We start from the raw sequence: 9870 nt of genomic DNA on the forward strand, positions 1-9870 counted from the left end.
TTGAAACATATTTTTACATGCCAATAACTGAAGAATGTGCGTTTCTGAGGCAAGAAATGAAAGCCAAAAATTCATGATTTTTCATGATCCATAATCTACTGTGCAAGTTTAGATGTGTAGTCAGAACTCAAGTTCCAAACCATTCATCCGTAAATCCTGAGATTTATCTTTCCAGCATCATTTATGACCTCAGTAGGGAACGCTATGAGTCGTTACTCATCTGGATTCACATGTCAGAATGGCCTGTCATTGGTGTAGGATATTGTCCAGTCATCCTAGAAAAAACTACACAAAAAAGATGAAGGTCAGCTCAAGAATGTTATATTATTAAATCTAAGTAGGTTCACTCATTCTGATGTACATGCTGAGCATGTGCTTCTTTGTAGCTGATACCCATCTATGAAAATATAAAGACACTATCATGAAGGTGTTGAATTTTGATCCTATAGGGGTTAATAGAAGTGGAATTTTGAGTTAAATATGGAGAAAACTCTTCTTAAATTAGATGTGTTGAGCTATTTAGCCTTTAAGGCAAATTCACGTATGTGCAAACAGTAGATGCTCTGCCTTCTTACATTCTTTCATACTGTATATATACAGTGGGGAAAATATGTATTTGTTACACTGCCGATTTTGCAAGTTTTCCCACCTACAAAGAATGGAGAGGTCTGTAACTTTTATCGTAGGTACACTTTGTGAGAGACAAAATAAAAAAATAAAAAACAGAAAATCACATTGTAAGATTTTTAAAAAATAAATTGCATTTTATAGCAATGAAATAAGTATTTGGTCACCTACCAATCAGCAATAATTCTGGCTCTCACAGACCTGTTAGTTTTTACTTTAAGAAGACCTCCTATTCTGTATTAACCCCTTTCTGACATCAGACGTACTATCCCATCAATGGGACATGGGCCCCTATGCCCATGGATGGGATAGTACGTCTAGCGTGATCAGCGGCGCCCACGTGGTGAGCGCCGCTGATCGCGGCCGGGTGTCAGCTGATTATCACAGCTGACACCCGGCACAATGTGTCAGGGGTGGTCACGGACCGCCCCTGACACGTTAACCCCTTGCACACTGCGATCAAACATGATCGCGGTGTACCAGGGGTTAAAGGGAAGCATCAGCAGGGAGGGGGCTCCCTCCATGCTTCCCTGAGCCCCCCACAGCAGCACAATGTGCAGCGCTGCTGTGGGAGGCTCTTTCCCTGCAGGCCCCCGAATCCAAGATGGCAACGGGGGCCTTCGGGGGCCTGCAGGGAGCTGACTTCCTCAGTGCCTGCAAAGCGCAGGCATGAGGAAGTCTGCAGCAGTGCCTGTGACAGATCGCTGATCTGTCACAGTGATCTGTGATGTGACAGATCAGCGATCTGTCACAGGACAGTGATGTCCCACCTGGGACTATGTAATAAAGTTAAAAAAAAGTGTTAAAATGATTTTTAAAAAATCGCCAAATAAATTAGAAAAAAAAAATATATTCCCCCAATAAATCCATTTTTTGGAAATAATAAAAAAAAAAACAATAAAAGTGCACATATTATGTATCGCCGCGTCCATAATGACCTGCCCTATAAAACTGTCCCATTAGTTAACCCCTCTAGCGAATCCCTTAAATAAAAATAAATAACGAAACAAAAAATAATGATTTATTATCATACCGCCAAGCAAAAAGTGCAATAACGCGCGAACCAAAAAGACGCATGTAAATATCCATGGTACCACTGAAAACGTCATCTTGTCGCGCAAAAAATGAGCCACCATACAGCATCATCAACGAAAAAATAAAAAAGTTATAGCTCGCAGAATAAAGCGATGCAAAAATAATTATTTTTTATATAAAAGTTTTCATTGCATAAAACAGACAAAACATAAAAAAATGACCTAAATGAGGTATCGCTGTAACCGTACTGACCCGAAGAATAAAACCGCTTTATCAATTTTACTGCACGCGGAACAGTGTAAACGCACCCCCCCAAAAGAAATTCATGAAACACTGGTTTTTGTTCATTCTGCGTCCCAAAAATCGGAATAAAAAGCGATCAAAAAATATCACGTGCTCGAAAATGATACCTATAAAAACGTTTACTCGTCCCGCAAAAAATAAGACTTCACATCACTCGGTGGGTCAAAATACGTAAAAATTATAGCTCTCAATATGTGGTGATGCAAAAACTATTTTTGCAATAAACAGCATCTTTTAGCGTATGACAGCCGCCAAAAATAAAAACCGCCATAAATAGTAAATCAACCCCCCCCCCCCGTTATCACCCCCTTAGTTAGGGAAAAATAATAAAATTAAAAGAAAATGTATTTATTTCCATTTTCCTGTTAGGGCTAGGGTTAGGGCTAGGGTTAGTGCTAGAGTTAGGGCTGAGATTAGGGTTAGGAGTGTGTTGGGGTTCAGGTTGGAGTTAGAATTGGGGGTTTGGGCACATCAGGTGCTCTCCAAATGCAACATGACGTCTGATCTCAATTCCAGCCAATTCTGAGTTGAAATAGTCAAATGGTGCTCCATCCCTTCCAAGATCTGCCATGTCCCCAAACAGTGTTTTACCCCCACATGTAGGATATCAGCCTACTCAGGACAAATCGCAAAACAACTTTTGGGGTCCAATTTCTCCTGTTACTCTTAGGAAAATAAAAAATTGGGGGCAAAAATATCATTTTTGTGGAAAAAATGATTTTTTTATTTTCACGCCCGGGCGTTATAAACTTCTGTGAACCACTTGGGGGTTCAAAGTGCTCACCACACATCTAGATAAGTTCCGTTGGGGGAATAGTTTCCAAAATGGGGACACTTGTGGGGAGTTTAAATAGTTTAGGTACATCAGGGGCTCTCCAAACGCACATGACACCCGCAGACCATTCCATCAAAGTCTGCATTCCAAAATGTCACTACTTCCCTTCCGAGCCCCGACATGTGCCCATACAGTAGTTTTATCCCACATATGGGGAATCAGCGTACTCAGGACAAATTGGACAACAACTTTTGGGGTCCAATTTCTCCTGGTACCCTTAGGAAAATAAAAAAAAATTGGTGACTAAAAGATCATGTTTGTGGAAAAAATACGAATTTTTTATTTTCATGCCCGGGAGTTATAAACTTCTGTGAAGCACTGGGGGGTTCAAAGTGCTCACCACACATCAAAATAAGTTCCTTGGGGGTCTAGTTTCCAAAATGGTGTCATTTGTGGGGGGTTTCCACTGTTTTGGTACATCAGGGGTTTTCCAATCGCGACATTGTGACCGATCTCAATTCCAGCCAAAAACATCAAATGGTGCTGCTTCCCTTCCGAGCTCTGCCATGCGCCCAAATAGTGGTTTACCCCCACATGTGGGGTATCAGCGTACTCAGGACAAATTGCACAATAATGTTTAGGGTCCTCTTACCCTTGTGAAAATAAAAATTGGGGGTGAAAAGATCATTTTTGTGGAAAATGATTTTTTAATTGTACCGCTGTATGTTATACACTTCTGTGAAGCCCTTGTGGGTTCAAAGTTCTCACCACATATCTAGGTAAGTTCCTTGGGGGATCTAGTTTCCAAAATGGGGTCACTTGTGGGGGGTTTCCACTGTTTAGGTACATCAGGGGCTCTCCAAACGTGACATGTGTCCGATCTGAATTCCAGCCAATTTTGAATTGAAAAGTCAAACGGCGCTCCTTCCCTTCTGAGCTCTGCCATGCGCTGAACCAGTGGTTCCCCCCCACATATCAGGTATCAACGTACTCAGGACAAATTGCACAATAACTTTTGCAGTCCAATTTCTCCTGTTACCCTTGGTAAAATATAAAAAATTGAACCTGAAGTATTTTTTTGTGAAAAAAAGTTAGATGTTCATTTTTTTTTACATATTCAAAAAATTCCTGTGACGCACCTAAAGGGTTAATAAACTTCTTGAATGTGGTCTTGAGCACATTTAGGGGTGCAATGTTTAGAATGGTGTCACTTTTGGGTATATAACTTCCTAACAAAAAAAAATTTTGGTTCTAAAATTGTGCTGATGTAAAATAAACATGTGGGAAATGTTACTTATTAAGTTTTTTGTGTGCCGTATCTCTATGATTTAAGGGCATAAAAATTCAAAGTTGGAAAATTGCGAAATTTTCAAAATTTTCACCAAATTTCCACTTTTTTCACAAATAAACGCAAGTTATTTGAATGAAATTTTACCACTATCATGAAGTACGATATGTCATGAGAAAACATTGTCAGAATCACCGGGATCCATGGAAGCGTTCCAGAGTTATGAGCTCATAAAAGGACAGTGGTCAGAATTGTAAAAATTGGCCCGGTCATGAACATGCAAACCACCCTTGGGGGTGAAGGGGTTAATTGCACTTGTTTGGTCTCATTACCTGTATAAAATACACCTGTGCACACACTCAGTCAATCATACACCAACCACTCCAAGACCAAAGAGCTGCCTAAGGACACCAGGGAGAAAATTGTAGATCTGCACATGGCTGGGATGGGCTACAGGATAATAGGCAAGTAGCTTGGTGATAAGGACACAACTGTTGGTACAATTATTAGAAAATGGAAGAACAAGAGGACAGTCAATCTTCCTCATTCTGGGGTAAAGATGATTCTGAGAAAGGTCAGGAATCCGTCCAGAACTATACAGGAGAACCTGGTCAATTACCTGAAGAGAGCTAGAACCACTGTCTCAAACATTACTTATTAGTGACCCACTACGTCGTCATAGATTAATCCCTTCATGACCCCTTATTCATTTTTGTGTTTCTGTTTTTCCCTCCCCTTCTTCCCAGAGTCATTTTTTTTTATTTTTATTTTTTTTATTTTTCCGTCAATATGGCCATGTGAGGGCTTATTTTTTTGTGGGACAAGTTGTACTTTTGAACGGCACCATTGTTTTTGCCATATCTTGTACTCAAAAATGTGAACAAAAATTGCAAGTGCCGTGAAATTGCAAAAAAGTGCAATTCCACAACTTTTTTTTAAAAACTTTTTTATCAAGTTCACCAAATGCTAAAAGTGACCTGCCATTATGATTCTCCAGGTCATTATGAGTTCATAGATGCCAAGCATTTCTAGGTTCTTTTTATTTAAGTGGAAAAAAAATCCAAAGTTTGTTAAAAAAAATTGCGTCATTTTCCAAGACCCGTAGCATCTCCATTTTTCGTGATCTCAGGTGGGGTGATGGCTTTTTTACATGCCGAACTGATGTTTTTAATGATATCATATTAGTGTAGATACGATCTTTTGATCACCCGTTATTGCATTTTACTGCAATTTTTGGCGAACTAAATAAGGCAATTCTTGCGTTTGGACTTTTTCTCGTTACTCCGTTTAGCGATCGGATTAATTCTTTTTTTTATATTGATATATCGGGCGATTCTGAACGCGGCAATACCAAATATGGGTATGTTTGTTTTTTTTATTGTTTTAATTTGAATGGGACGAAAGGGAGGTGATTTAAACGTTTATATTTTTAAATTTTTCTAATAGTTTTAAAAACATTTTTTTTACTTTTGGCATGCTTTAATAGTCTCCAAGTGATACAAGAAGCTGCCATAACTGATCAGCTCTGCTACATACAGGCGATGATCAGCTCACCAGTGTGTTGCAGAACTACTCACTTCCTATGAGCGCTGACCACCAGGCGGTGCTCATATCAATCCAGCATTGACAACCATAGAGGTCTCTAGGAGACCTCTGGCTGTCATGCCAACCAATCTGTGACCCGCGATCACGTGACTATGGGCGGATTTCCAGCACTATTGCTGGAATAGCATGTTAATAGCCGCGAGTGGATCGCAATTACACTTGTGGGTGCTCCGAGCACATGTTAGGCTGGTTTCACACTAGCGCATTTTCAGCGCGCGCACGGCCGGGGGTAGCTCCGCCCCCGATCCGGCTCTCTGCCCGGCGTGCCCGCCCCTTCCTTGTAGCGCCGCCTCCTAGCGGACAGCGGCGCCTGCGATCGGCGCACCCTATCTTTAGCATAGGGTGCGCCGATCGTGCGCAGGCCGTGCGCTAGTTGCGCTTTGACCTGCGCTGCGCACTTTTGACGGTGCGCCGTGCGCGCCAAAATCAAACTTTTCGGATTTTGGCGCGCACGGCGCACCGTCAAAAGTGCGCAGCGCAGGTCAAAGCGCAACTAGCGCACGGCCTGCGCACGATCGGCGCACCCTATGCTAAAGATAGGGTGCGCCGATCGCAGGCGCCGCTGTCCGCTAGGAGGCGGCGCTACAAGGAAGGGGCGGGCACGCCGGGCAGAGAGCCGGATCGGGGGCGGAGCTACCCCCGGCCGTGCGCGCGCTGAAAATGCGCTAGTGTGAAACCGGCCTTAGCTGTTCAAAACAGCTGACGTGCTGAAAAAGATGTATGCTCAGCGCCGGAGCTCACATCAAAGGGGGAGACATGAAATGCATCTTACTAGTACGACGCATGTCGTGAAGAGGTTAAAATTCTGCAGGACATGTAAGGTCCCCATGCTCACACTAACATATGTCCATGCTCATTTGAAGTTCACCAATGACCATCTGGATGATCCAGAGAAGGCATGGGAGAAGGTCTTGTGGTCAGATGAGACGAAAAGGGAACTTTTTGGTATCAACTCTACTGACATGTTTGAGGCAAGAACAATGACTAGAAACCAATGAACACTGTCCCAACCGTGAGCATGGTGGGGGAAACATCATACTTTGGGGGTGCTTTTCTGCAAAGGGGACATGACAACTGCACCATATCAGAGGATGGAGTCATGTATTGAGAGATTTTGGTCAAAAACCTTCTTCCCTCAAAAGCAGCATTGAAGATGGCTCGTGGCTGGGTCTCCGAGTATGACAGTGACCCGAAACACACAGCCATGCAACTAATGAGTGGTTCTGTAAGAAGCATTTCAAGGTCTTTGAGTGACCTATTCAGCCTCTAGACCTGAACCAAATAGAAAATGTTTGGAGGGAGCTGAAACTTTATCATGCCCACAAAGCCTGAAACATCTGGAGAAGATCTGTATGGAGGACTGGCCAAAGTCCCTGCTGCATTGTGTGCATACTTGTTCAAGAACTACAGGAAACATCTGACCTCTGTAATTGCAAACAAAGATTTCTGTACCAAATATTAAGTTCTGTTTTTCTTATGTATTAAATAATTATTTCATGCAATAAAAATCATACAATGTGATTTTCTGGATTTTTTTTTTAAGATTCTGTCTCTCACAGTAGAAGTGAACCTGCGATAAAAATTACTGACCTCTACATTCTTTGTAGGTGGGAAAACTTGCAAAATCGGCAGTGTATCAAATACATAGTTTCCCCACTGTACAAAATATACTTAAACTGTCCCCGCTTAAAATTGTATGGTGACAGTCTAATGAAAACAGGTCCAAAAGGTCAAAGGTGGTGCACTCAATATGTCAGTGTGGTGCTTGCAGGAAAAAAAGAACGTGTTTTTGAAAAAGATCATTTCATTGGTGTATACATGTTTTTCATTAGGCTCTACTACATGGCATACAGGTACTCGTGTTATATTACTATATAGTATGTTATTCATAATGCTTGTTTGTTCTTTCACTATACCGTTTCAGCTGACTGACCTTTCTTTGGCATCTATGGACATTATGTTACCATATCTTTTTTTTCTATCTTTAAGTACAGGTATCTTGTTTTTTTCATATTATAACTTCCTTTTTTCCCTCTTCTTTTTAGTTCATTTTTCTCCCTTTTACATTTGTTTTATTCCGTTCCTTTCATCAAATAGATACAGTATATTATTTGTGCTCACAGCTCTTACCCTGTCTCTGTATCTCATCCCCAGGGTCCCTATCCCTATACCACCAATGTATCCACGTGGCTCTCGTTTACTATAACCTCAAGTACATAAGCTTGTTTTCTTTGCATGGCCTCTTGTCATCTCTGGCTGTTATAAAACAATTCTGGTCACTTTACACTTCATTTTTTCTTATTTTTTCTCTTTATGGTTTTGGTTCTTACATATGAAAAATATGGGCGCTGAGCAGTGACTGGCTCCTGTTCTCTCACCATTTTTTCTCTATTTTTTCTGTTTTTTGAAAGATTTTCTCATATGATGATACTAATCATTTGTCAATTTTTGTTTAATTTAATATAGACTACCTTGATAAAGGCAATATTACCGAAACATTGGATGATGTCTGTATAACCTATTCTGTCGGCTGTTCATTAAATTTAATTCTACTGGAACCCTTATTCCTTCTTGTGACTTATTGAGTGCTGAAGGTTATCAATTTATATATTATTCTAGTGAAGACAGCTATCTACTACAATGGAGATATGCAGCCAGCCAGCCTTGTACCAACTAACTTTTGTCTCAGCTGTTGATTGCTGTGATTGGTTTGTCTATAGAGATAAACTAACTTCCTTCACTGTGATTGGTCTATCAAGCACTCCCAGCTCCGCTCTTCTCGTGTAGTCGCAGAGAAGATCTGAGCCAGCTGACCAGAATGTATGCCACAGGGCAAACAACCTGACACCCTGCTGGAAAGATTAATCTCCTAGATGCTGCTGTCAATAGTGACAGTGGCATCTAGATGTTTATCCCCTTTGAGACGAAAACTGTTTTTATCTTAATGACCAGGCCAATTTTTACAATTCTGACCACTGTCATTTTATGTGGTAATAACTCTGGAACACGTCAATGGATCCCAGTGATTCTGAGAATGTATTCTTGTGACATATTGTACTTTATGATAGCTATAACATTTATTTGCTATGACTTGTGTTTATTTGTGAAAAAAGGAAATTTGGCACAAATGTTGAAAATTTTCCAATTTTCAAACATTTAATTTTTATGCCCTTAAATCAGAGAGGCATATTTCACAAAATAGTTAATAAATAAGATTTCCCACATGTCTACTTTGCATCAGAACAATTTGCAACCAACATTTTTTTTGTTAGGAAGTTATAAGAGTTAAAAATTGACCAGCGATTTTTCATTTTTTCAACAAATTTTACAAAACCAATTTTTTTAGGGATCACATTACATTTTAAGTCACTTTGAGGGGGTCTATATGAAAGAAAATACCCAAAAGTGACACCATTCTAAAAACTGCATAACCTCAAGGTACTCAAAATCACATTTAAGAAGTTTATTTACCCTTCAGGTGCTTCACAGGAATTTTTGGAATTTGGCAAGAAAAAATAAACATTTACTTTTCTTTCACAAAAATTTTCCTTTATACCTAATTTTTTCACTTTCGCAAGGATAACAGGAGAAATTGGGCCGCAGATTTTTTGTGCAATTTCTCGTGAGCATGCCAATACCTCATATGTGGTGGAAATCTACTGTTTGTGCACACGGCAGGGCTCAGAAGGGAAGGAGCACCATTTGACTTAGACAGATCTGACTGGGGACTTGTTTTTTTTGTGGATTGATTGGAAGCTTTTCTTGGGAACATTTTACATAACATTTTGTATCACAGTTATCTGGCGCTCTACATTGACCACTTACTTTTGTGATTCAGATTAAACCCCCGATGGATCCATTCACTATAGTGAGGCAGCAGAGTTACTCTGGACTCCATATGGCCTCTGTTCCGTGGTGTCCTTCTTTTCAGAAGTGCACAAAACTGTGGCCGACGACACTTTTATGCAATCCTAAAAACACGGATGCCGCCGGACCACAGGTCAGAGGGCATCCACAGTGCCTCCGTCTGCCTCATTATAGGGAACGTTCAGCTAGAGGTTCTGTCTGAATCATGTAATTCAGAGATTTACACAGAAACACTGATATAAGCGCTCAGCACAGTGCGCAGGATAAATGTGCGCCGAGCCTTACTGAGATATTTAGGAGGCAGAATGGGGTTTTATGTTTGGCTGCTGTCACATGCTAAAAGACACTTTTTATTGCAAAAAGAATTGCC

This window comes from Dendrobates tinctorius, unplaced genomic scaffold (genome assembly GCF_039654945.1).
Source record: "Dendrobates tinctorius isolate UK_male_01 unplaced genomic scaffold, ASM3965494v1 ptg000040l, whole genome shotgun sequence".
NCBI classification, from domain to species: domain Eukaryota; kingdom Metazoa; phylum Chordata; class Amphibia; order Anura; family Dendrobatidae; genus Dendrobates; species Dendrobates tinctorius.